Here is a 27125-nt window from a genome sequence, read left to right as displayed (position 1 = left end):
TACCAATGTAGACTTGAGCTCTCAGCAACTAATTGGGAATGCATGGTCAATCTTTCCATTTTCTACAAGGGTGTCATTGCTAACAATATATCATTACAAGGTAGTGCGAATTTACTTGGTATTGATTTGAATATCGCACATTTCACTAAGTCATATTTGGGTTAGAAATAAGACAATATCTTATCTGAAATAGAAATGGGTAGAATGAAAAGGCCATGATCTTGTTTGCCCTCTGCTTCCCAGCAGAGGAGACTGCAGAAAGTAAGTGGATGAGCTCATTGCTCATGTGCTGACAAATCAGTTTAGGACCTGGGAAAATTTCAGATCCTTTTGGTCTTAGGTTAACCACTATACTCCAGCCATGGTGAAGGAATGGGGTAGGAATCATTGGTCTACACTATCTGCTCTCCCGCTCAATCAGATTCTCCCAGAATCACATTCTGAGAAACCTGCAGATAAATTGGAGGTACCCAGAAGATGGTGACTAGGCTGGTTGCGGCGGGGGGAGGGGGGGGGGGGCGCGGGCCACAGGGGGAAGAGGTTTAGAAGATTATAAACTAGGTGGATGGTGACCTGCTAACATCACCAAGCCTTATACCTTCTCTTCTAATGATTTTTGGTGCATCACCCTTTAACTCATAAGAATGTCATCTATGAATTTGCTTACTTGTTTCTCTCTTTCTCACCATGAATTTTTTGATGGATGAAAAGAAATCTTCTTACCCCTAGCTTTCTACTATCAAATATAATTCTTTTAACAAGATGAGAACTCAATAAATGTTCACTGACATTAATTCAAATATTGGCATGCTATCTTTTGATGAAGGGCATACTTGGTCTTTGTGACCCCAGAAGGTAGGATTGGTTCAGACTAGACATGTGGAAGGAAACATATTAGGGCTTATCCTATGAATCTCTGCACTTATAAACTAATTATGGTACATGTGGCTGTGTGATATTTGAAATGAACATGTTTACACATTATCTAGAAGTCTACTAAGTCATCAAGCCTTCCTGTTATTATTATTATTATTTTATTACATTTTTATTTATCTTTTTTTATTGTGAGAATACCGCACAGAGGAGTTACAATTACAAGGGCAAGATAATGAGTACATTTCTTATCAAGCATTGTTGCTTCCTCCTTGTTTCCCCTTCCCATCCCTTCCCATACAACCCACCCGATCCTCCCCCACCCCCCACCAAAGCTGTAAAGTTCATTTTTAGACATAACCACTTGTACATCTCATTGTTGCAATGGGTCCACCTGTATCCCTAGTTAAATGATTTGTTTTTGCCCTTCCCCTCCACAAATTATACCAACATCAAATACAGTGAAAGCATGGGTTATACTGTGGGGGAGGGACATACAAAGCAACATAGAAATTATCTCATAAATATGTTAGAAACAATTGCATGAAAGGAAAAAAAAACAAAAAAACATTTGAATACTTATCTTGGGGTTCATTCCCCTAACATCAACTTATCTGACCTTTTCTGCTTGACTCAGACATATACTAGTTATTGCAAATAAGGGAAACAATGGGACCTATGTTTCTTTGGACCTGGCTTACTTCACTTAATATAATTTTTTTCCAAGTCTTTCCATTTCCTAACAAATGGGGCAATGTCATTCTTTCTGATGGAGGCATAGAATTCCATTGTGTGTATATACCACATTTTCTTGATCCACTCATCTACTGAGAGGCATCTGGGTTGGTTCCATATCTTAGCTATGGTAAATAATGCTACAATAAACATAGTTGTGCTGGTAGCTTTAGTGTGGTCTTGTTTGTGATCATTTCGGTAAATGCCCAAAAGTGGGATTGCTGGGTCATAGGGGAGCTCTATGTGGAGTCTTTTGAGGAACCTCCATACTGCTATCCAGAGTGGTTGAACAAGTTTACACTCCCACCAACAATGCAGTAAGGTTCCCTTCTGTGCATATCCCCTCCAGCATCTGTTGTTATTAGAGTTCTTGATTATAGCCATTCTAACTGGGGTGAGGTGGTATCTCAATGTTGTTTTGATTTGCATTTCTTTTATGGCTAGAGAGGTTGAGCATTTCTTCATGTGTCTATTGGCCATCCTTATTTCCTCTTCAGAGAAGTTTCTCTTTAAGTCTTTAGCCCACTTATTTATTAGGCAGCTGTTTCTTTGAAGATTTGTTTTTGGGGGATTTAATTTTTAAGTTCCAGATATATTTTAGATATGAGACCCTTGTCTGTTGTATGGCCAGTGAAAATCTTCTCCCAATCCATGGGCTTTCTATTGATCTTGCTAGCTATGTCCTGTGCCATGCAGAAGCTCTGAAATTTCATGCAATCCCATTTGTCCAACCTTTCTTTGATTCGTTGTGTTTCTGGGTCTCTATTTAAATTTTTTTTCTTTCATGCATTTGTTTCTAACGCATTTATAAGATTATTTCTTTGTTGCTTTGTATGCCCCTCCCCCACCGTATAACCCCTGCTTTCACTGTATTTGATGTCGGTATAATTTGTGGAGGGGAAGGGGAAACACAAGTCGTTTAAATAAGGATACAGGTGGACCTGTTGCAGCAATGAGAAGTACAAGTTGTCATGTCGAAAACGAACTTTACAACTTTGGTGGTGTGGGGGGGAGGATTGGGTGGGGGGGTGGGGAGAGGCTGGGAAGGGATGTGAAGGGTAAACAAAGGAGGAGGCTATAATGCTTGATAGGAAATGTACTCATTATCTTGCCCATGTAATTGTAACCCCTCTGTACAGTATGTTCACAATAAAAAAGAAAGAAAAAAAAGAAAATATATTTTACTAATGCCCATATTTCTAATAAAAAAAAAGAAAAAAGAAAATTTCGGCCTGTGCCAAGGAGACCTAAGGTTTCTCCTATTCCATCCTGTAATGTTTTCAGAGTGTCTGCTTTGACTCTGAGGTCTTTGATCCATTTGGATTTGATTCTGGTGCAGCGTGATATATAAGGATCTAGCCTGAGTTTTCTACAAGTAGTTAACCAATTTTGCCAGCACCATTTACTGAAGAGGCTGTCTTTTTTCTATTCTATTTTTTTTTAACTCCCTTATTGGAGATTAGATGGATATAGGTCTTTAGGTTCATTTCTGGGTTTTCAATTCTATTCCACTGGTCCTGAGGTCTGTTCTTGTGCCAGTACCAAGCTGTTTTGATTACCATGGCTTTGTAGTAGAGTTTGAAATTTGGTATTGATATTCCTCCAGCACTGTTCTTTCTGTTAAGGATCGTTTTTGCTATTCAGGGTCTTTTATTATTCCATATGAATTTTTGGATTGCCTTTTCTATTTCCTTGAAGAATAAGGTTGGAATATTGATAGGTATCACATTGAATTGTAGATAGCCTTGGGAAGTATTTCCATTTTCACGATGTTGATCTTTCCAATCCAGGAGCATGGGAGTTTTTTGCTACTTTCTAAGTTCTGCTTTGATTTCCTTTTTCAGGTTTTTAAAGTTTTCATCATAGAGGTCCTTCACTTCTTTGGTTAAGTTAATTCCTAGGTATTTCATTTTTTGTGGGGCTATTCCTGTTATTATTGACATTGCCAAGTGGCCATTTTAAGTTCTATAGTCGAGATGGTAAGTTTTTATGGACATCATGCCATTAGTCTGCATCTTTATTCATCTTTCCCTTCTCTTTCTCTGTCTTCTTTCAAAACTATTATTTACCTTTCTATTTGTCTATTCATTCATTCATTCATTCATCTATCCACTGTTTTACTTGTCTACCTTTTCTATCTATTCATACTTACGTTTAATCACTCATTTATTTAACCATTCCACTCATTCATCTTTAGATACATGGCTATGGTATAGCCTAAAGTACCTGGATATGATCTCTCCATATCTTTGTATTTGAATCCTTGGATATTGTTAGCTATAATCTGTAGTGTGGTGTTCTATAGAGCAGAGAGGGGGACTGTGGGCCTTGTCCAAGTGACTTTATGGTGCTTTTGAGAACCATGAGGTCTATGGGTCCCAGCAGGGCACTCTGAGAAGCCACTTGAAGCAATGAGCTGTGATGTGCACATTTACAATTAGATGGCATTATTCATCACAGCAATATTTTATTTAAAGGAACCAATAAAGCAGCTGGAGAATGGGGAAGATGTGACTATTTTAGGTGGCATGTTTGTTCAGCAACTGGCACAATAACAGAGATTCAGAAGAGCAGATGAGATGGGAAACACCAATTATTTTAATTTTCTTGAAGAAAGAAACTGCGATCACAATTTTGACCTTTACAAAGTAGAAAGGCATATGGATTCTAGAAAATTCAGTATAATCATGCGACATTTGCCCAACCCCCCAAAAAAGACTGTGGCTTTTATATTTGTCTCCCTTTAGTAGATGAATTAATTTAAGTCCCATATTTCAAAGGAGAAATCCTGATAATGAGGTAGAAAGAACATGGATCTGGTGTTGTTCACATAAAGATTTAGACTCTTGCTCTTTGACCTACCAGCATTGAAAAAGTCCTTTAATCTTTCTGAGCCTCAATTTCCTTATAGGCAAATTGGAGATAATAGCATTACATTATTTAATGAGGATTGGAAGGAAATGATGTTGATAAAGCAGCTGGAAGAATGCTAGATGCAATTCAGTACATCTGGTTCCATGTTGGTTCTCATATTGCATGCTAGCCAGATTACACCTTGAACACTCTTTTCCCTTCTGCGCAAATTCCCTAATGGCTTAGCATATGACCTGAAGACTGATGATGATGAGGAGGGACTTGAATCAACCTCCTGTGTTTAGCTGAAAGGAGCTGAAATTTCTAAACTGGGGTGTATTAAGCTTCTGTAGTATGTTGGGGAGAAGGAACAGAGTTACAGAATGTTCCCAAGAGACTGATGCAGGAAAGATATAGGTAGATACCTACAAGGCTATCCACATAGAGCCATTTCAACCTAAATATGGAAAAACTTTAACAAACAAACCTATTTCCTTTTTAGTATGTTTTTATTGTAAAAATACTGCACAGAGTGGTTATAGTTACAGGAGCAAGGTAATGAGTACATTTCCTATTTCTAACAGCAAATCCAATTAAAGGGAAGGGAGAAGGTGGCTCAGAGGAGGGTGAGTAAGCTGGTCTGAAATGTGAGGGTACAGCTGGAGAACATTAGTGGGTTGGGAGAAGAGAATGAGATATAAGGCATGATAGATCAGGATCCATGTACTGCTAGTAAATTCTAGAACTTGGATTTGGTGAGGTGGAGGTAAATGGTAGAATGTAAAAGGTAGTCACAAAAGATAGTGAGATTTTCCTGAGATAATAGGAAGTTTTCTGTTAGAGAACTATGTGGTCAAATTTATTTACCATTACAAAATGAACCCGGCTGTTTCTCAACACAGAAGCCAAATGTTGCACTAGTACCTTCCCCAGACGAAGGGTTCTTGTTTAGGCCAAGCCAGAAGAATATTCTAGAAGCCCAATCTATGGGAGAATGGATGTAGATGCTGTAGTCCAAGGAATATGGATATGGCCTCCAATCGTGGGTTGTGGGAAATTGTATTAGGAGAAAAGGATTTACTATTTTCTTCCTAAATTAACATTTGTTATTGACATTTCAAATACTTTCCTTGTGACATTTCCATACATGCATATAACATAGGTATCTTGGTCAAACTCAACCCCTTCATCACTTTCCCTTCTTAAAACAATTTCAGCAGGTTTCACTGTTTTATTTTCACACATGCATGCAAAGTAAACAATATTCACCCTCCTTCACTCTCTCTCATCATAACAGAGCCTATTTTAATTTTTTGTCATGTTTTCAGTGCATATTAATCTTACAAAGCAATTTCAGCATAGTATTTTTTATTTGCACAAATTATATTTTAGTCTAATTAATCCCCCTTTATTGCTCTCATTTTCCTCATATCCCATGCACTATTGTTTTAGCAGCTTTCAGTGAGGGCCTTTGCTTTTAATGGTTTCTCACAGCTCTGATATTGTGATGCTCTTGATTATTTCGTGGAACTCTGTTGTAATGTACCATTTCTACTTACTTCTATTGTAGACTAGTAATGAAATCTGAGTTCAGATCCTGCCCCACTCTCAGAGACAGAGTGGACATCTCAGAGACAGATTCTGAGATTCTCCTATCCCATAGAGTGACTGTTTGTCTCTGGAGGTGCCTCTCTGGTATTCCTGACAGAGGCAGAGGCCTGGTCTAGTACCCATGACTGGCTATGCGCGCTGATTACGAGTAGCTGTGGGGTATGAAGACAGCCATAGGCAGCCATAGGAGGGGCACTAGCTGTGTGCTCTTAGGGTGGTTTTCAGTTTATCAAAGGGGATTTGGGGCAGTCTCTAATATCTGCCTCAATATGTTCTGGAGACAATTCCAGTCTTGATAGTTTTTTTCTCTTCAATATTCCATAGCAACTGTATTAAGTAGCAAGGTGCTGGTACTTGTATTTAGTACTTAGAGAAACACTGATTTTGATTGTGTGATCTACTTCTTATTAACTTATGATTTGGGAAGATTTCTTCTCTGTCTCTCTTTCTGTTTCTGTCTCTGTCTGTCTGTCTCTCTCCTCTCTTAGAAATACCGGGCTTTAAGCTCAGGGCTTTGCACTTGCTAGAAAAGTGCTCTATCATTTGAACCATGCCTCCAGCCCTTTTTGCTTTAGTTATTTTTCGGACTGAGTCTGGTGCTTTTTGCCCCACCCTGCTTTGGGCAGTGACTCCTCCTACTTATAGCTCCCTTTTAGTTGGGACTGATTATAGGCATATGTTCCCAGGCTTGTTCTTTGAGGTAGGCTCTTGTTATCTTTTTCTTTTTTTTTGCCTAGGTTGGCCTTGATCCATGATCTTCTATTTCTTTCTCCCAAGTAGCTAAAATTACAGGCATGAGCCACTGCACCCAACTGGGATATTCTCTGATCCTCTTTATGACTCAGTTCCCATATTTTAGAAATGTGACTGATATTACAACATTCTAGAGTTAGAATGTATGAACAGTTATGTAACTTGCTAAAACCTCAACCCCATTTTAGGGTCCTATTTTTAAATGGCATTCAAAATCATCAATGAGCAATTTGTCTTTAGCAATACTATGTCACACACATTAGGCACATGGACCATACCATCTTCAAAAGATGCTTGCTCTTTTAATATATTAGTTAACATTTTCATACACATAACAGACTCTTGAAAGACTTTCTCCCTCTGGCTAACAACCTTGCTCAGACTCTCTCATAAAAGCCAGTCAGAGTTGCCATGGGCTGGTAGCTCACTCCTGTCATCTTAACTAGTCAAGATGCTGAAATCTGAGGATCACAGTTTGAAGAGAGCCCTGCAGTGAAGTCCTTGAGTCTTACTTTCAATTAACTACTCAAAAACAGTCTGAAGTGGAGCTATGGCTCAAGTGGTAGAGCACAAACTTTGAGCAAAAAAGCTCAGGGATATTGCCAGGCCCCAAGTCAAGCCCTACGATTGGAGGCAAAGCAATTGGTGCAAGTTCTCTAGTTTCTCTGTGCTCCTGGACTTCATTTCCTGGCATTGAACCAAAAAAGAGGGTCCTGCAGCTAGTACTAGAAACTAGTCATTCTACCTGAGAAGAGGGGATGGGGAGAGAGGAGATCATACATGTACTGCTTAGTAATTGGATGGTGAGGGGAATCATTGAGCAGACCCCAAAGCTAGGAATGAGGGGGTAGGAGTACTGCATTCCAAGGGAAACAAATGCTCAGAGACCAACATCCCAGCCCTGACCACCTGTGCTGCTCATCCTTCAAGTTACTTAAATGGAAGACTAGGAAGATAAAGGGGAATCCTTTACCTGTAAGTCAGTAGTCTAGCCCAGAGGCATAATGCAAGAGTCCTCCATAAAGACAATATCAGCAAGAAGGGGAGACAACTTTCTCCTTTCCTAGTTGCTATCTGTTTCTTCAGTGGGCTTCCTAGTAGATGGCATATCTACCTGAGGAGGGGTGCAGACAACTGGAGAGAGCTGAGCAGCCTACATTCACGGTATGTGGAGTGATCAGAGGAGTAAGTTTCCTGGGAATCAAGGGCCCACTATGGAAGGTAGCCAGTCTGGAGCTATCTGGTATGCTTTATCAAAAAAAAAAAAAAACAACAACCACAAAAACAAAACAAACAAAACTCTCATGTTCAGTGAGGATTCTGTCTGCAAGGGACTGGAGAAGGAATGGATCACTTCGGATTGGTGTAAGGTCAGAGGGGTAGGTTTGAAGGAGTTGGTCAAGGGATGGACTTCCTTTTTCTCTCTGTCATCAGAGAGCTTGCCTATGTTCCCATTGGAGCACCAAGGGCCCACTATTGTCACCTGGCCCCTTGGGAAGATATTGTACTTAGCCATAGATGCTCACAACAGAAACCAGGCAAGTTAGAGAACCGTGCTTTCTCCTTCCTGCCTTCCATACCCATTTGATGGGACCGCTCACCTCATTCCCAACGCTGTTACAAGTTCCTTAATCCAAGTTTAGCTAGCCCTTTGTGGGGAGAGGAAGAGCTGAGAGTTAAAACAGAATCTGGGACTGAAATTGCAAATGAAGCTGGGCATTTTCAGACCCCAAAGCAACAGGAAAAATATGGAATCCACCTCAGGTGTCATTAAGGGGTGAGAAAGGGAGAGCTGACAACTTGGTTGAAGGTGGTAATTTGAGAAGAAAAGAAACCCGTTTGTATTCATGCCCTGCTGAGCTCAGACTGTTCAAGACATAGGTTACAAGTGATGAATTTTCTTTTCTCTGATACACTGTAGATAAAAATGCCCTTTTTAACTGGAATGTACTCTACAAATAGTAGTTACGATTAATAATCTTTATAAATGGGATCAGAAAAATAACATGACTTTCCTTATTCCCCACCCCTCCTCCACCGCCACCTCACACACATATTATTTTAGCTATCCAGGGCATAAGTAAGTTGTGGTCCAGAATGAGATATGATTAGGTAGTGTTCCAAAAGATCTTGCACAAGGTTTTGGGGGTGGGGGCATGCCAGGCAATGCAGGAGAAGGATTTTGCTCTGGTAGACCAGCAAGTATCCATATCCTTCCTGATGACATTCTTTAGTTTCTTTTTTTTTATTTTTTTTTTATTTTTGGTCTGGTCGTGGGGCCTGAACTCTGGGCCTGGGCGCTGTCCCTCAGCTCTTCAGCTCAAGGCTAGCACTCTACCACTTGAGTCACAGCGCCACTTCCAGCTTTTTTCTTTTTGCTTATGTGGTGCTGAGGAATCGAACCCAGGGCCTCAGGCATGCAAGGCAAGCGCTCTACCACTGAGCCACCTTCCTAGCCCCTTGATGACATTCTTACTGATACCAAGACTTTTTTTTATGGACAATTTCTTTGTCACATATCTTATCTGTATCCGGATTCATCTAAATTCAAATACTGAATTCTTTCTAGAATAACAACTTGTTGCCTACTGTAGTTAAAAGCCTTAGACTTTTTTCAGTACTAGGGATATAATTCAGGTCCCTACACTTGTTGGGTAAGCTATTTACGACTTGAGCAATGGTCCCAGCCCCTTTTGCCTTTAGTTTGTTATTCACATGGGGTCCCACTTTTTCCCAGGCTGATACTGGTCTGTTGTTTGAGACTGATTTACTCAGGGGGTTGGTGAGGGGAGTCTTGAAATGTGACAATGTGTATATTCCATTAAATGATTATTGCTTCCTATAGATTTGATTTTGATTTGTTTGGTGTTTTATTGAACAAACTGTATGTCCAGCACTTTATTCTATCTCATTTGGTCCCTTACCTCCCAAACAACCAGGACCACGTGTATGTGTGCCACCACACTAGTCAAGAATCTTACCTACTCTTTTGTTGTGGTGGTTGTTGTTGTTATTGGTCTTAGGACTTGAACTCAGGGCCTGCCTGTCCCTGAGCTCTTTTGCTCAAGGTAAAAGTTCTACTTTGAGCCACAGTGCCACATCCAGTTTTCTGGTGATAAATTGGACTTTCTTGTCAGGACTGGCTTTAAACCATGATCCTGATATCTCAGCTTCCCTAGGATTAACAGGCATCAGCCGCCAGCATCGGGCTTTACCTTCTTTTACAAAGTCTTTTTAATCTTTTGCTCTTTAGGAATGATTAGATAATAAGTAATAATAACCAGAAGCCACTGGTAAAAGTATAAAAGATAGTCTCACAAGCTAGTGAGGAAGAATCTTCCTTTAAGTGAGGTGATTAGAATGATCTGGACAGAGTTAGCTAAGTACCCCTCCCTCTTTTTTCTCCCAGGAATATGACACAGATAATTGCCAGCCAGGATTTAAGTATTGAGGAAGGTCAATGTCTTCAGATAAAAAAGGATGAACATGAAGTGTGTGTGTGTGTGTGTGTGTGTGTGTGTGAACCTAAGGAATAAAAAATAAAGATATGATTTCATGCCTTCTAGCCATGCCTCACAAAGTAATACTATCATTATCAATGTCACAGTGTGGGGAAGGGGGCTCATGGTTGTTTTTAATAAATAAAATATTTTGTGCTTAAAAAAGAAGTGGAAGTTCAAACTCTATTACAAAGCTATAGTAATAAAAACAGCTTGGTACTGACACAAGAACAGACCTGAGGACCAATGGAATAGAACTGAAGACCCAGAAATGAACCTACAGACCTATAGCCATCTAATCTTTGATAAGGGAGAAAAAAAAAAAAGAAAAAAAAAGAAAAAAAAAGGATGGAAGAAAGACAGCTTCTTCAGTAAATGGTGCTGGAAAATTGGTTAAATACTTGTAAAAAATTAAAGTTAGATCCTTATAGATCACCCTGTACCAGAATCAACTCCAAATGGATCAAAGACTGTGAGGTAAAAGCAGACACCTTGAAAACATTACAGGAAGAAATAGGAGACACTCTAGGGCTCCTTGGCACAGGCTGAAAATTTCTTAATAAAGACCCAGAAACATAATAAATCAAAGAAAGGTTGGGCAAATGGGATTGCATGAAACTGCAGAGCTTCTGCCTGGCAAAGGACATAGCTAGCAAGATCAGTAGAAAGCCCACAGATTGAGAGAAGATTTTCATTAGCTATACAGCAGACAAGGGCCTCCTAAATCTAAAATATACTTGAAACTCAAAAAATTAAATCTCCCAAATACTTAATTAATAAGTGGGCTAAAGACTTAAAGAGAGAGAGGGACTTCTCTGAAGAAGAAATAAGAATGGCCAATAGACACATGAAGAAATGCTGGTCATAAAAGAAATGCAAATCAAAGCAACACCTCACCTCAGTTAGAATGGCTATAATCAAGAAATCTCATAACAACAGATACTGGAGGGGATGTGGCCAATGGGAACCCTTGGCACTGTTGGTGGAGTGTAAACTTGTTCAACCACTTTGGAGAGCAGTATGGCAGTTCCTCAAAAGATTCCACATAGAGCTCCCCTATGACCCAGCAATCCCACTTTTGGGCATTTACCCAAATGATCACAAACAAGGCTACACTAAAGCTAGGAGCACAACTATGTTTACTGCAGCATTATTCACCATAGTTGAACCAACCTACCAAAATGCCCCTCAGTACATGAATGGATCAAGAAAATGTGGTGTGTGTGTATATATATATATATGTATATGTATGCATATATATTATATGTGTGTATGTATATATATATATGTGTGTATATATATATATATACACATATATATTGTATTCCATTGTGTGTATACATACATATATATGTGTGTGTGTGTATATATATATATATATACACAAAATGGAATTCTATGCCTCCATCAGAAAGAATGACATTGTCCCATTTGTTTGGAAATGGAAAGACTTGGAAAAAATTATATTAAGTGAAGTAAGCCAGGTCCAAAGAAACATGGTTTCCCTTATTTGCAATAACTTGACAATGCAGTGTCTAGGACAAGCAGAAGAGGTCAAAAGCCATGTATATATGACCAGATAAGATGATGTTAAATGAAATGAAGCCCAAAATAAGGACACAAGTGGTTTTTCTTTCTTGCTATTTTTTTTTAACATATCAAAAATGTACTATGTGATTTTTTTTGTTTCTCTTATAGGTTCTTCCCCCACAGTATAATCCTTGTTTTCACTGTATTTGATGTCAGTGCCCTGCATCTTGTATATACATTTTTCTAATTTGGGGAGGGAGAAGGGAAATAACAAGATGCTGAAACAAGGATACAGGTTGACCCATTGTAACCGTGAGATGTACAAGACACTATGTTGAAAACAAACTTTACAACTTGGTAGCGGGAGGGGAGAGTTAGGGAGTTGGGAAGGGAAGGGATGGTAGGGGGAAAACAAAGGAGAACTAACAATGCTCGATAGGAAATGTACTCATTACCTTACTCTTACTCATGTAACTCTAACCCCTCTGTACACTATTTTTACAATAAAAAAAAACATAAAAAAGGAGGCTGATGGCTGCTGTTTTACCTTGAATTTCTCCTCAGTGCCCAGTACTTTCTTAGGCAAATATATGCTTGGTTTATGCTGGACAATGTTTTGTAGTTTATAAGAGCTTTCACATACATTATGTCAGCCAATCCCAACAATGGCTTCTGACAAATGCACAGAAGTGATGTGCTGTCTATTTTAAAGCTGCAGAAACAGATGTTGGAAACCAAATCACAAGAATGTAGCTGAGCCTGAGTTGGGACCCCTGCCTCCCTCTCCTTCTGGGATAAGGGAGGCTCTCTGTGGCACCAGCAGGCTTGGTAGTGATTTTCAGTTGTCAGGTTACACTCTGCTGCAAAGGTCTTTAGATTCTTGGAGCTGTTAGTTTTCTGGTCTAGATTGGATGTGTTCTTTCAGAAGCATAGGGCTGATTGGAACTGGCTTCAAAAGAGAGAGAAGAGGCTCATGAACTGTGAAGTTCAAGGGGCATGACACTGAAGAACAGCTATATGAACAAAAATCCTTGCATGTCTATCAACAAAGTAATCTCTCTCTGTGTGTGTGTGTGTGTGTGTGTGTGTGTGTGTGTGTGTGTGTGTGTGTGTGTGTATGTGTCTAACCCACTGAGGGAAATGGAATGCCTTAGGAGAATGCCAAGTGGTATGTGCAGCCTGATGTTTGTGTCAGCTACAATTCCACACACACTGGCTTATTCCCTCAGAACTAATATAGGCAAAATACTACAGCAGAAAGAATACTGGATGGAGACATGGATTTACCTCTTGCCTCTACCATGAAGTCCATGGTATCCTTGGATACATTCCTTCCAGACTCCTTTCTTAAGTGGCAACTGGGTGTTTATTCTACCAGGCTTAGATTTCAGTAGCTTCCTCCTTCTTTCCAAGCTTTGCTTCTCTTGGCTCTCATTTCAGTCCCTTTGGTCAAAGATTTTTTTTTTTGAGTGAGATATGATCTGATCCTGATTCGGTAGTCTGTGTGTCTAAACTGGAAAGAATGGCAGACCAGATATTAAATGTAGGCCATTAGAAGGCCAGTTGAATAATTTTCTATATATCTAAGAGGCTTCCTCCTCCTGTATTCATCAACTAATGGGAAGTTATGTGGCACCTAGCCCAAAAGTCAACAGCTTTTACTGTCCAGACCCTTTCTTATATGCATGCCAAGTAGAGCTGCTATAATCCACCTGTACAGCCCGTCTCCATGTCTCTGTTTCTGTCTCCATCCCCTCTTTTTCTGTGTCTCTCTGTCTCTGTCTTCAATTCGATCTCTAGCTCTGCCTCTGTCTCCCTCTCTCTCCTTCTTCCTCAATGGGAACCTGACTGTGAGCTCAGAGCAGTGTCTACTTCTACACATCAGATTCCTGCTGCTAGAAATGTAATATGCCAGGGCTTTGAGGTAGCTTTGCTTTCTCTGCTGGGTAGGAAGAGTGGGTCTAAATATAATAAATGTAGCTTCCCTTCCATTTCTTCTCCAGGTTTTTATGACCTGGAAGAAAGCTTTGGATAAAGACAAAAAATGGTAACAGGATAAATGGGCAAAATGATGAAGAGAGGAAACAAAATGAAGTCAGAACTGCGGAGACACCACTGCTTCATGCTCTTGGTGGAATCCATGCTGGTGCACATCATAGAGAAAATAACCCAATCTTGAATCGCAAGAGCCCTTCATGCCTTTTGATTCACAAATCTGTCCTAAGGACCTGATCAAAAAATAGAAATACAATTTTATACACAGAGCTACTTGTTATAACAATGAATATTGGAAATCTAAATGTCTGACCTGGGATTGGTTATGTAAATTATGACCAATATAGGATGGAACATTCTGTAGCAATTTCAAATGATGTTTATGGAGGTATTTTCATGGCATAGTTAGATGTTTACAATGTAATGTTAAACAAAATCAAGCAGAACAAATTTCATAAAAATGATCAATAGTAGCATGTAAAGGTGAAAAAATTCTTAAGAAATACATCAATATGTCAATAGTGGTTGAACTCTTAGACAGAGTGAAACATGCTTGAATTTGTAATTTTCCACAATGATCATATGATTCTTTATAACTAAAAACACAGGGTATCATTTTATCTTTAATTTAAAGAGAACTAAAAAGTTATTCTCTCTCCTAAAATCATGAATGGTCTAAAACCAGCATCTGTTGGACTCTTGGGTCTATGTATCTGCATAAATGTGGTAGGCATTTGAACTGGGAGAACCCTGTATTTTAAAACTGGGTAAAGATAATGTCTGGCAGTGGGATGATATGCTAAATGCCCTAGAATCATCTAAAAGAAGCCTTCCCTCAACCAATTTGGATGTCTATCCTGCTTTCTTTCCTTCAAATGCTGTCTGTGCTTTAGCATTCGTGGGATTTTTTTTTTAGCATATTAAGGATGATAGGGATCCTAGAGATCATTTGGATTATTTATTTCTTTTATTCACATATATACTCAGTCATCATAAAATAATTTCTTGAGCTCTGTGTTCTACACTGGCCATTTGTAACCCTTGGTCTTAGTACTCCAGAGCCTTTCATGGTTTAGTGGGGGATGAGAATGACCAGTGCATGGGAGAGAACAGATAATGCTGAAACAATATGTGGCAGTTCCATTCATCGACCCTGACACATAGGTAGTCTCCTCTGAACATTTATGTAATGGTGGGTAAATCATGCTTTGATGTTAGGTATCCTGTAAGCTTTTGGGAGAGACACTTGACACATGTCAGATGTGGTATCTTCAAGAAGAAACCCTGTAAGGGACTCTTTTTTACTGATGGAATTATGTGTATTATAGAACCTGGTAAGGGGCCCAAAGTACTTTGGTGTCAGGGCTGGGACTTCAATCTAGAACTTGGAACTCTAGCTCTATCTACACTATATAAATCTGGAGATACTTTCAGTACTCAGCCAGGAGAGTACTCACCTGGGAGCCTGCATGAGCAGCTGCAGGTTTTCAGATGCCCTCCTCAGTGGTCCCTCCCTATGCTTCTGCCTCACAGCACAAACATTTCCAGAATTAGAATGGCTGTTGATCTATATGCCCTTCTCCCTTCAATGCACAAATGCACAGCCCTCTTCTTCGTTGTGCTATATTTAGTGCCCAGCCCAGAGACAGGTGATCATAGATATCCTCTGAATGATTTCTAATTGTTCCTCATTAGTCCCAATGAAATAAATAAATATGATCAGCATTTTGGCTGTTGTCTGAAAGCATAACTGTCCAGGCACATTACAGTCCCTGTTAGGGCTGACTGACATCCCGTTGGCTGTCCTGTGCATCTGTTGGCATGCACATCACTGGTTACTTTGATGTTCTACCCTGGAATCCTGCAGTTGCCCTTAGCTTCCAATGCTGCAATCACCTACTAAACTCAACATTCTACTCATATTCCTGTTACATTTGTTCTTTCTATCCAGCTTCTCCTACTCTGCTCTTCTGCTGTGGCAGATGACTGCGTCACAAGTGGCTGTGTCTTAGGGACTGTAGATGATGGAGCTGTTCATGTTTGTATGAGCTGGAGGATATGCATTGGTCTTTCATCCTCCTATCAGCCTGAGATGCTCTATTTCTTTCCTAGCTTGGTTCCTATGATCACTTCTGCTGGAACCCTAACATGAACCACTTGTGTCTTGAGCCTAAGCCCAACTTCCTGGCTGAGAGTTTACCTGCAAAACTTGGATGCTTGTATTTCTCCTGGGCAGAAAAAGAGCTTTGGGTCAGGCAAGCTCAGTTTGAATCCCTTTCATCTGTGCAAAATGGACTGCTATGACCTTATCCAAGTAACTTCCATTTTATGTATGTATGTATGTATGTATATATATATGTATATGTACACACACACACACATATATATACATATATATAAATATATATATGTTTCCTTAACTTCTCCCTGGGGAAATGCTTTCTCCCATACCCCACACATGCTGCATCATGGAGCATGTAACCTAAGCTAGTAGCACTTAGTTTTCTTCTGGCTACAGCAATGGACTCAAGGAGAAGTACAAGGAACATTCTGGAGCAGTAGGAAGAAATGGAGATTTTGATGGTACTTTTGGAAAGGAAGATCTTAGTTTCCCTTATGGGTTCTGAAACAAAGTGTATTGTAGGGTTGTTGTTACTGTTAACACCATAAAACTAAGTTGAGAGTAGCTAAGAGTTGGCAACAATGGGAATTATCTGAGAGATTTCAAGAGAGTGGAGGCCCACCAGGAAAACTTGCACTTGATAACAGGAGGAAGGTTTAACAAAGTGACCCTTCACTGTGAGCATGGCGGGGAAGATACCTGAACACACAGTGGAAAATCACTGCAATGACCCAGGGTCAGCAACAGTGAAGCTATTCCTACCTTTAAATCAAAAGATGTATAAAAGTTTGTACAGTTATATGCATATATATATGTATATATACAAATTGACTAATGGTATACTCAAGAGATAAATCCAATGGTATAAGGTCAATGAACAACAAATGAGCAGTCTAACAAAATGAATACCAGGAAGCTGAAATATATTTCGTTGTCAGGGAGGACATAAAGAGCTAGGTCAGTAAATGGAGAGAGGAAGACTGAGCAAATAAACTCATGATATTCAATGTACATTATATAAAAGTTGAACAGTGTAACTTGAGGGTATGGATGGAAGTGGGAAACATGGAAGTGGTGACACTGACCAAGATACAATGCCTTCATCATCTTTTGTAATTCATAAGCATAATCTTCATAATTCACAATCGTCCTTTGAATAACTACTGTAGATTTTTTCTTTTTTAAAAAAGGATACGGGAGAAAGTAGCTATCAGGCTATAAAGTGAGTGTCATACAGAGCGAGCATTTTGAAAAAATAAACACAAATGATCAGGAGTGTACAGGGATCCTGAAGAGATCCTGAAGGGAAGGAGCAGAGGAATAATTCCATCTTCACTCTACGCCTTCCTCCACACTTCTGTTGGTGTTTTCCACAGGCCAATTGCATTTGGAAGCCCTGGGTAAGTGAAGCCTTTTTTTTTTTTAATGGGGTACAGACAATACAGGCTCCCAAATAAGAGCTCAGGGAGAAGAAGGAAAGCAAGTGAATCTGGAAGAGCAAGGGGGAAGGCATCTGGTACATATCTTGAAGCTCACCTGACCTTAGAATGTTTAGGAGCCAATGAATTTCTTTGTTGGGCTGGCTTTACAAATACCGTAGCCAGTGTGATCCTATTGGATGCATCAGCTTAACCAAGCCAGTGCCTCCTTTTGTATATATTTTTTAAAATGTGTTACAAGAAACGTAAAAGAATCATGGCAGCCACGCTCATACTTATAATCCTAGTTACTCAGGAGGCTGAGATCTGAGGATCATTGAAAACCAGCTACGGCAGGAAAGCCAGTGAGACTCTTATCTCCAATTTACTACTCAGAAAAAAAAAAGCCAGAAGTAGAGCTAGCTCTAGCCTTGAGCAAAGGAAGCTCAAGGGCAATGCTAAGACTCTTCTTTCAAGCCATAGGACTAGCACATACACATAAAGACAGTGGCAAATACATATATTAGCCCTTTTCAATGTAAAATCCAGTGGTATTAACTATGCACATGATATTATTTACCATATAGCTATATCAACAAATTTGACGTAGAGACTGAGCAAGATGGAGGCTGAAGAAGATTTCCCCCTACCATCATCTCTTTCCACAGGCACATGAAGTTGAACAGGTAGGTATTCATGCACTAGACTGCCTTCACAAAAACGATTTTCTTTTTTTTTTTTTTTAATTTTCCACTGTTTTCTTTAGTTATCAGTTTTTTTTTTATTGTGAAAATACTGTACAGAGGGGTTACAATTACATGAGTAAGGTAATGAGTACATTTCTTACCAAGCATTGTTGCCTCCTCCTTAGTTTCCCCTTCCCATCCCTGTCCTCCCAACCCCCTCCCACCCTCTCAAATTTGTAAAGTTCATTTTTCAACATAACATCTTGTATATCTCATTGTTGCAATGGAAACTATTTTCTTTCTTTCTTTTTTTCTTTCTCTCTCTCTCTCTCTCTTTTTTTGGTGCCAATAGTAGGGTTTAAACCCAAGGCCTCAACTTCTTGGCTTTTTTCTACTTAAGACTGGTGTTCTACTACTTGAGCCACAGCTCCAGCTCATGGACTTTTCTGCCTGGGCTACCTTTGAACCTGTAAGAATCCTTCATGTTCATCCCAGGAGACCACACGGAGACAAGCAAGCACAGGACATAGATTATTATAAAGTTTATTAGAGGGGCCATATTTCCCTGGGTGAGGGAATACATGGCACCCGACCCTACCCAGATAGCAGGAGGGTCTACGGGGCAGGAAGTGAGGTAGGGTGGGGATTTAGGCAGAGACAGGGAGTGGCCAGATGTTAGGTGGGAACCCTAGGATGGGGAGGAGCTCAGGTCTGGGTGGAGCTGAGGACCAAAGGTAGGGATAATGCTAACAGAACCTCTATCCTCAGATCTCTGGGTAGCTAGTATTACTGGTGTGAGCCACTGTCTTAGCATATTTCCAAACAAAAATTCTGTCTCTATCTCTGTCTCTTGCTTATAGATTCCTCTCCACCCCCCCCCCCCATATCCCTACCTGGTGACTTCTAATTGATTTTCTATCTCAATGAGTTTACCATTTTATTATTAATTATTATTATTAATTAATCTGTGACTTGTGTCTTGTTTTGTTTTGTTTTTCACTTTGTTCACTGTTTTCAAGATTCACCTTTGTTGTAGGATGTGTTATATGCTAAATAATATTCCAATGTGTGTGTGTGTGTGTGAGAGAGAGAGAGAGAGAGAGTGTGTTTTACTATCAATATTACTTACCTGTTAATGGACATTTGGGCTGTTTACACCTTTGGTTATTCAGAATAAGGCTGGTAGGAACTCATATTCTAAATGGGTAGGTATCTGAGAGGACACAGACTGAGGGTGGTAAAATGCAGGGTGTCTTGTGGAAGAGGGTTGGTTACAAATGATGGTCAGAGATTGTACCACTGGTGTCCCACACTGTGCCCACTCAGGCATCAGTCTCTTCTCCGTTCAGCCTCCAAGAAGTCTCTGCAGAAGAAGCTAAGAAGGCCAAAGGAGAAGCCATTTGTTTCTGGAATGCGGAGGCCCCTAGACTTAGGGTGTTGTTTTTCAAAATACCAGAAGCCTATATAGTAACCTAGTAATTAGACTGGCACTGTCCCCAGCATTTGTTTAATGGTTGAATGATCAGAAGTTTCCTTTCTTTCTTTTCCCTTTCTCCTGTCAACTTTGGCTGATTAGTAAGGCATGTGAATCTTTCCTTACACATAATTTTCCAAGTCTAAAGTGAGAAATTGAACTGAACTCAATTACAGCAGTCGATTTAATGTTCTTAATTGCACAGAGGAGGAAGGATTTTGAAAGAGTGCTTGGAGGCTGGGTGAACAAAGTGTATTTGGAGTTTCTGGTGTCACTGGTACCTGCGGATGGGTCCAGGATTTCAGGGTGCCCTACCCCCCTGTCCTGGCACACCTGTGTTAGCCACATTGCTCAGACTCAAATGCTGGAATCTCAGGAGATAGTGGCACTTCCTCTGAAGACTTGGCTGAGGAATTTACAACTGCTTTCAAGTGCTAATTTAGAAGCCTGCTTGATTTTTTTTTTTCCTCCCATGAGCAAATGCAACAAAATTAATGAAAAGATGCTAAGGGAAGGAGAAAAACTAGTTGGAGGGGGGGGGGGGGGGCAAAGCCATTCCCTAGAGGAGACAGTGAACAGGACCAGTTGAAATCATGCTGCTCTTCCTATGGAGTCAGTGAAAGCCACAGTGCCCTGTGATAGGTGGTGGCCATGGCCTTCAGAGATAATGGCTGCAGCCATAACTGGTTATGGGCACTTCCTCTGTACTGGTCCTGTCCTTTGCTTTGTCTTGCCTTCAGGCTTCAGAACACCACCTGTCCAGTAGGCCCTGGTTTCTTTTCCTTTCATTTCCCTTTTATTATTTATTAATTTTATCATTTTATTATTTATTACCGAGGCTTAAACTCAGGGACTCATGCTCATCTTGTGTGTGTGTGTGTGTGTGTGTTTAACTCAAGGCTGGCACTCTACCCCATAAGTCACATCACCACTTCTAGCATTTTACTGGTTAGCTGGAGATAAGAGTCTCATGGGACTTTTCTCCCTGGGCTAGCTTTGAATCCTCAGTCCTCAGCCTCCGGAGTGGCTAGGATTATAGCTAGGATTGAGCCACTGGTGGCTGCCTGTCTGTTCTGTTGTTTCACTGCTGAAGACAATGAGGATCAGAGAGTATAGTGGCTTATTTGAGGCAGTGACAATTCAGGATTGGATTCTAGATTTGAGTAAAAGCCCGGGGTGGTTGTCATGTCCAAACTTCAGAATCAAAGGTACCAAAATAGCCAGCCAAGAGTAGAGACCGGATGCAACTAGAGAACTCATTGCTTTTCTTCCTTCCTGGCTCTTGCTCATTCATTCTACTGCATTTTCCTTGTCTGTGCTCCAGACCCTTCATTTCCTTTCTCTTCCATCTCATCATCTCTCCTGAAATATTCTTGCATTTTTTACTCTCCTTTTCTCACTCCTACCTATCTTTGATCAGACACTGGCTGTACAATGATCATTTAAAAACAATAAAGAAGACCCAATCAAGCAAACATTCCTTCTGCTGAATCATGTGAGCTTCAAGTTTTGCCAAAGCTACTGGGGTAGAGCCGTGAAGCTTTAAAGGGAAGCCATAACTTTCCTAAGAGTGTTGTAACCTTGACTCTACCTAGGGTGATGGGGCCAGATTCACTGCTCTTGCCTAGTCTGCAACTTGAAAGGGAATCAGAGAACTGTCTAGGTTGCAAGGGTGGGTGCTAACCAAATTGAGGACTGCAGAGCTGAGCATCTGATGAAGAGACAAGTTGAAGTTGGCCTAATAAATAAGGTAGCAGTCACGTGGGATCAGAACAAGGAGCCAGAGGCAGGAGAAGGGAGCAGAGAAGGATATGTCAAAGCCCACAGCAGAGGGGCTGGCTGAGTCTGGGCTTGATGTAGTGGCTAGTTCTGATGGTCCTGATTTTCTTGGCATGACATACGGAGGAAGAGTAGAGCCATGGTAAAGCCCAGAAAGAGAGTGCTGTTGTCTATTCTTTACTTAGGACTGGTAAAAGCCAAGAACAATTGCATTCAAGTGCTCAAGCCAGATCTCCAGGATCCAAGGCTAGTTGCATCTCTTCAACCTACTCTGTCTGTACATTTCAGACTCCTTTTAGTGAATCTGACTGTGAGGTCATCAAAGCCAACTCTACAATTATCTTTTTTAGTAAGAAGGAAAGCCTGAGAGTCACAAAGATCAAGGATCTAGTCAAGCTGTGATTCACCAAGAAATTCTTTCCTTTGTCTATTCAATTTGATACCATTTTTGAAGGCCAGGCAGAGTGGTCTTTATTGTACAGCTTAGGTATTTTTCCATTCTACCAAAGTTTCTTCATCATCCTGTGTGTGCTTTCTACAAATAAATACCCTACAACTCACAGAGGGAACAGCAGATCAGTGTCTAAGGGGCCTGGTCTTTGTTAGTCACTTTGACTAGTCAGAAGGCTGCCTGATAGGGTAGGCCTGATGGGAGGGAACACTAAACAGGGCTGAAAAGAAACTAATTATTCCCAGAGAATGACTTTCACCTGGCAGGACAGGACCTTCAGTAAGGCAACTGTGTGGCAAGAAGCATTTTCCAAGTGAGAACCTGGACACTGTAAAAACAAAATGGAATGATTAGGGAGGCGCTGGACCATGGGAGCATTTTCCTTGAGCCAGTCTTTTAACCTTGTGGTAAAGCTGACCTTCTCTCCAGCACTGACAGCCTTTTTGGAACATGGAAAATGAGCTAAGTTCCTTTTAATATATATTAAATTGAGCCTGTCAACCTTGCCAAAGCCCCGGTAAGTAGACGGTCACTACTATCTTATCTCCTTAGAGGTCAGCCTGTACAGAAGACAGGCAATTGGGAGGCTGAGTAGATGACATTATTTCCCATGATGCAGGGTGCACAAAATCTGCCTTCCCCCCACCTTGCTTTTCTTCTTTATATAAGTAAGCATTTTGGGGTAGCATGCATGGTATCCACAAGTGTATTCAATGAAATATGCTACCATATTCAGGGGAGATCTCAATGTAATTCCTTAGAAAGGTTTACTCATAAGAGTCCAACAAAATAAACACCAAAAATATGTACTTGCAAGGTAGGGCCAAGGGGAGGAGGTAGACTGGTGAAGAGAAGAAGAGGTGGAGAATGCAGTCATAAAATCCAATGCATACCCTACAACATTTTTTTAAAAATGCAGGAAGGAGTTGGATTGGGCTGGATGGGGGAGAATGATGGCATGAGTGACATGGATCAAGATGCGTTGTATTCAGGAACTGCTTTGTTGGATAGCAACTGCTTTACTCGATGACTTAAAGATAAAAAGTATATTTTAAAAAACACAAACTCATCATTTTCAGTGGTTGCAATAGGTCCAGACCTGTGCCATGCACTTCATATGTAATCTTCATGACATTTGAATCTAGCTCCATTTTATTCTCATTTTATAAAAAGCAAGAACTAAAGTGAATCAATGATATGGTCAGTGGCAGTCACTTGGTCTGATCCAGTCATTGATATAATTTTTGGTAACTTACTGCAATTGTCATACATCTGTAGTTTGTATTCCTTTAAAATTAAGTTTGGGGAAGGGAAAAAAACAAATCGTTTAAATTTGGATACAGGTGGACCCATTGCAACAATGAGGTGTACAAGTCCTTATGTCGAAAATGAACTTTACAACTTTGGTGGGGACAGGGGGGAGGAGGATTGGGTGTGGGGTGGGGGGGGTGGGGGAGGATGTGATGGGAAGGGGAAACAAAGGAGGAGGCTACAATGCTTGAAAAGAAATGTACTCATTATCTTGCCCATGTAATTGTAACCCCTCTGTACAGTATTTTCACAATAAAAAAATTTAAGTTTGGATTTTTAACTTTAAAAAATATCTCTAGGTAGTTGTACAAAGAGTTTTCAATTGAACATACCAGTTTATGAGAACAATGCATCTTAATCTGACTCATCTCTTTCTAAATCCCCCTCCATAATATTCAATGTACATATGGAACCAGACAACTTGAAAGGCTGAGTGTGGTTTGGAGAGTGAGGTAGGATGATGAAAATTTTTTATTACATTGTCTTTTTTTAAAGTCACATAGTATAAAATACTATCTTAGAGAACACTAATGTTTGGCTTTACGCAATCTCTTCTGACTGTTGCTTCTGATACTAATCTCTAATATCAAGTCATTTTTTGTGCAGGTCCTGGGCTTTGAATTTGAGGTCTTCAGCACTATCTCTGAGCTTTTTTCATTCAAGGCAATTGCTCTACTACTTGAGCCATAGCTCCACTTTTAGCCATTTGGTGGTTAACTGGAGATAAGCATCTCATGAACTTTCCTGCCTGGGCTGGTTTTGAGCCATGATCCTCAGATCTCAGCCCAGCTATTTCTTGATTTGTCAGTTTCAGAGAATTGATTTCCCTGAGTTGCTGCAGAAAATGAACTTTCTCTTTCGCCTCTTCTATCAACAGCAGAGTTATATTATACCTGGATCGCTACTTATGCCATGGATATTTCAATTATGACTCTATAGATACTGAGTATAGCCAAGTTGCATTTCCTTTTTGTGGTACATGTCATTTTTGTTCTTAAAAGTAGTAATTTCCTTGCTTTTTTCATATGCACACTTTGCCTCTAATTTTTCTTATACATTCCAGCATGTTTGACACCCACTGGTAATTTTCCTATATACTTCACCTACCAATTCTACTACCACCAACCCTATTACTATCTCTCCTCTTGTTCCAGTTTGAATTGGTGACTTTCTAAGATTGTCCTACCTTTGGGATGTGGGATCATCCTTTGACCATCATGTGGCAAAGTCATGTTTTATTGTTTCTGCATTTTTTTTGCAGCCCATATCTTCCTATGATGTGCTTTGCTTTTCAAGGTACTTTCCTAAGAAAGATTAATCAAACTTAGGGATAGGTTGGCTGAATATAAATTCCTAGTTTGAGAATTATCTGACTATCCTTTGTCATCCAACTTCTCTTCTTACCCTTGAGAAACCTGAGGTTAATTTATTCCTAGTTATTTGATTTTTGACATTTAAGGTTCTCTGAGAACCTTGGAATAGTTCCTTTATTCTGTGGGTTCAGAAATTCCATGATGAGGGACTGGAAAGGTGGCTCAGTGGTAGAATGCTTGGCCCACATGCATGAGGTCCTGGTTTCATTTCCTCAGCACCATATATGCATAAAAAGCTGGAAGTGGAGCTGTGGCTCAAGTGGTAGAGCACTAGCCTTGAGCTGAAGAGCTCAGGGACAGTGCCCAGGCCCAGAGTTCAGGCTCCATGACCACCACCACCACCACCACCACCAACAACAACAACAAAGAAATTCCAAGATGATATGCTTCAGTGTAGGTTTTTGATGGATTAGAATTTGATGGCTCCTTTCAATTGGTAACCTTGATTTTAGTTCTGAGAAATTTCATCATTTCATAGTAATACATGATGGAAAGCTTCTTTAACATATGATCTAATTATTTTTATTTTCCATAGAAGAAAAAAAAAGCATTCATTAATGTCTACTGAATAGCTATCATGTTCAGTTCCAGGCACTAAACTAGAGAATTCACATATTCTATGCCAATTATCCTTATAGAAAACCTCCAAGATAGCTGTTGGCATCAGTATCATAGAGGTAAGATCTCTGAGATGCAGAACAATAGAACAATTGTCCACAGATCCCTGTCTATTAGATGGCACAGTGAGAATTCAGTAAAGTTTAGAGAACTCAATCTCCCCAGAAAATAATTCCTTTAGCATATTTTTCAAAACATGAGTGTCTTATATGTTTGGAAATACTGGGATGAACCTATCTTCGGACTATAGAACTTCTAAGTGCTTTTGAGAACACTCAAATGTGTAATAATGTGTCTCTAAGTAAATAAGGATGTCACGCATCATTACCCAAAGTGGTTGAATCTGTTGTTGAAGCTATGCCTTGAAAGGCATCTAGCACAATACTTGTTCTTGCTTACAATAACTGCTTATTCTGTTCAGCACTGTTCCTCGCCAACAGGTGTCTCAGCATGAGACTGCCTTCCTCCCCAACACTCAGCCTCAACAGCATTTTCAAGTAGTTCTTCCTGTTTCCTGTATATCAAGCTCTTATAACATAGCAAGGGAGGCAAATAATTGTTCCCTTGGACGTTGGGTATGGGACATTATGTCTGTTGGCTGACTAGCTGGCCTTGGGAACCCTGAGTGCCTGTAGGTAAGACTTGCTGTCTTTTGTTTTATTTCTCCCCCTCTCACTCTCTTGGCCCACTGATCACAGTGCCTTTTTCTCAGCTTTTATATTACTCAATAATCACACTGGTTGTACTTCATACAAAGCCCCGCTGTGTCTTGGGAATTTCCAATATACTACCCTCTCTTTCTGACCTCCCCTTGCCTTCCTTATCTAATTCACACTTGCTCATTCTTCCCTGAACATTCTAATTAGGCTAATCCCCCCACAGTATCCCCAGACTGTATTGTAATTCTATACATATCAATCATAACATATATCACTTGCATATATATGCAACCTATTGACTATAATCATATAAATATGTGCCTTTTTGCTTGTTATAATCTCTCTCCTCCTGGGTAAGGATCCTGCCTGTATTCCTCACTAGCCATGTTTAGAATGGAGCATGGTGCCCATTAGACTCATAGGTTGAAAGCTTGGTCTATAGCTGGAAGTGCTTTTTGGATGGTGGTGGATACTTTTAGAAGTAGGGCCTGGAGGAAGTAGGTCACTAGGGATGTACCTTTGAAAGGCTAATCTTGTTCTCAGTGCCTTCACTTCCCCCCCTACTTCCTGGCCTCCATGAGGTAAGGAGCTTTGTAGTACCACACACTTTTACCCTGATACTCGGCCTTACTACTGCCTGGAAACAGTGGAGTCAGCAGACCATAAACTGAAACCGTGAGCCAAAATAAATCTTCACTCCTTCGTTTCAATAGTTTCAGGTATTTATCACAGAAATTAAGAACCAACACAATGTTCCATATCTATGCTGGGGGCTCAGTAAACATCTGTTGAATAACTGCACGAATGATCAAACGGATGAATGAGAAAGGTTCCTTTAGTTGTCATCATCATTAATGATAATGATAATCAATGAACATTGCTTAAAATGGTGTCTCTGCTCTCAGTCCCCAAAGCCCCAATTCTGCTTCATGCAATGCAATGCAATGAGACAATGAAATAATGCAAAACGTAGCCTCAAATGTGATGAATATTCCATGAAACAAAATTCTAATTAAAAAAAATAATCATCTCCGTTCTGTGCATGGATTATTTTACCAACAGGTATCTCAGACTGCCTTCATCCCCAAACACCCAGAGTCAAAATCATGTTCAAGTAGTTCTTTCTGACTCCTGTAAATCAAACTCTCATCATAGAACCAGGGGAGCAAATGAATATTCTCTTTTTACAAGTGAGAAAGCAAATGCTTAGCATAAAAAGAGAGAGACAGGTTGGATCTTGGTAAAGACTTACTTTTCCAAACTTGTTTGGCTATGAGTACTGGGCTTATGCTTCAATCTCCTGTGAAATTTCTTGACTCCATTTTACCATAGAGGGCTTCTAGAAGACCATATAACATAATATTCCCCAAAGCGTCTAGTACAA

The sequence above is a fragment of the Dipodomys spectabilis genome, unplaced genomic scaffold (assembly GCF_019054845.1).
Source record: "Dipodomys spectabilis isolate Male_0828 unplaced genomic scaffold, ASM1905484v1 ptg000003l, whole genome shotgun sequence".
NCBI lineage: Eukaryota > Metazoa > Chordata > Mammalia > Rodentia > Heteromyidae > Dipodomys > Dipodomys spectabilis.
This window is presented reverse-complemented; position numbering follows the sequence as displayed.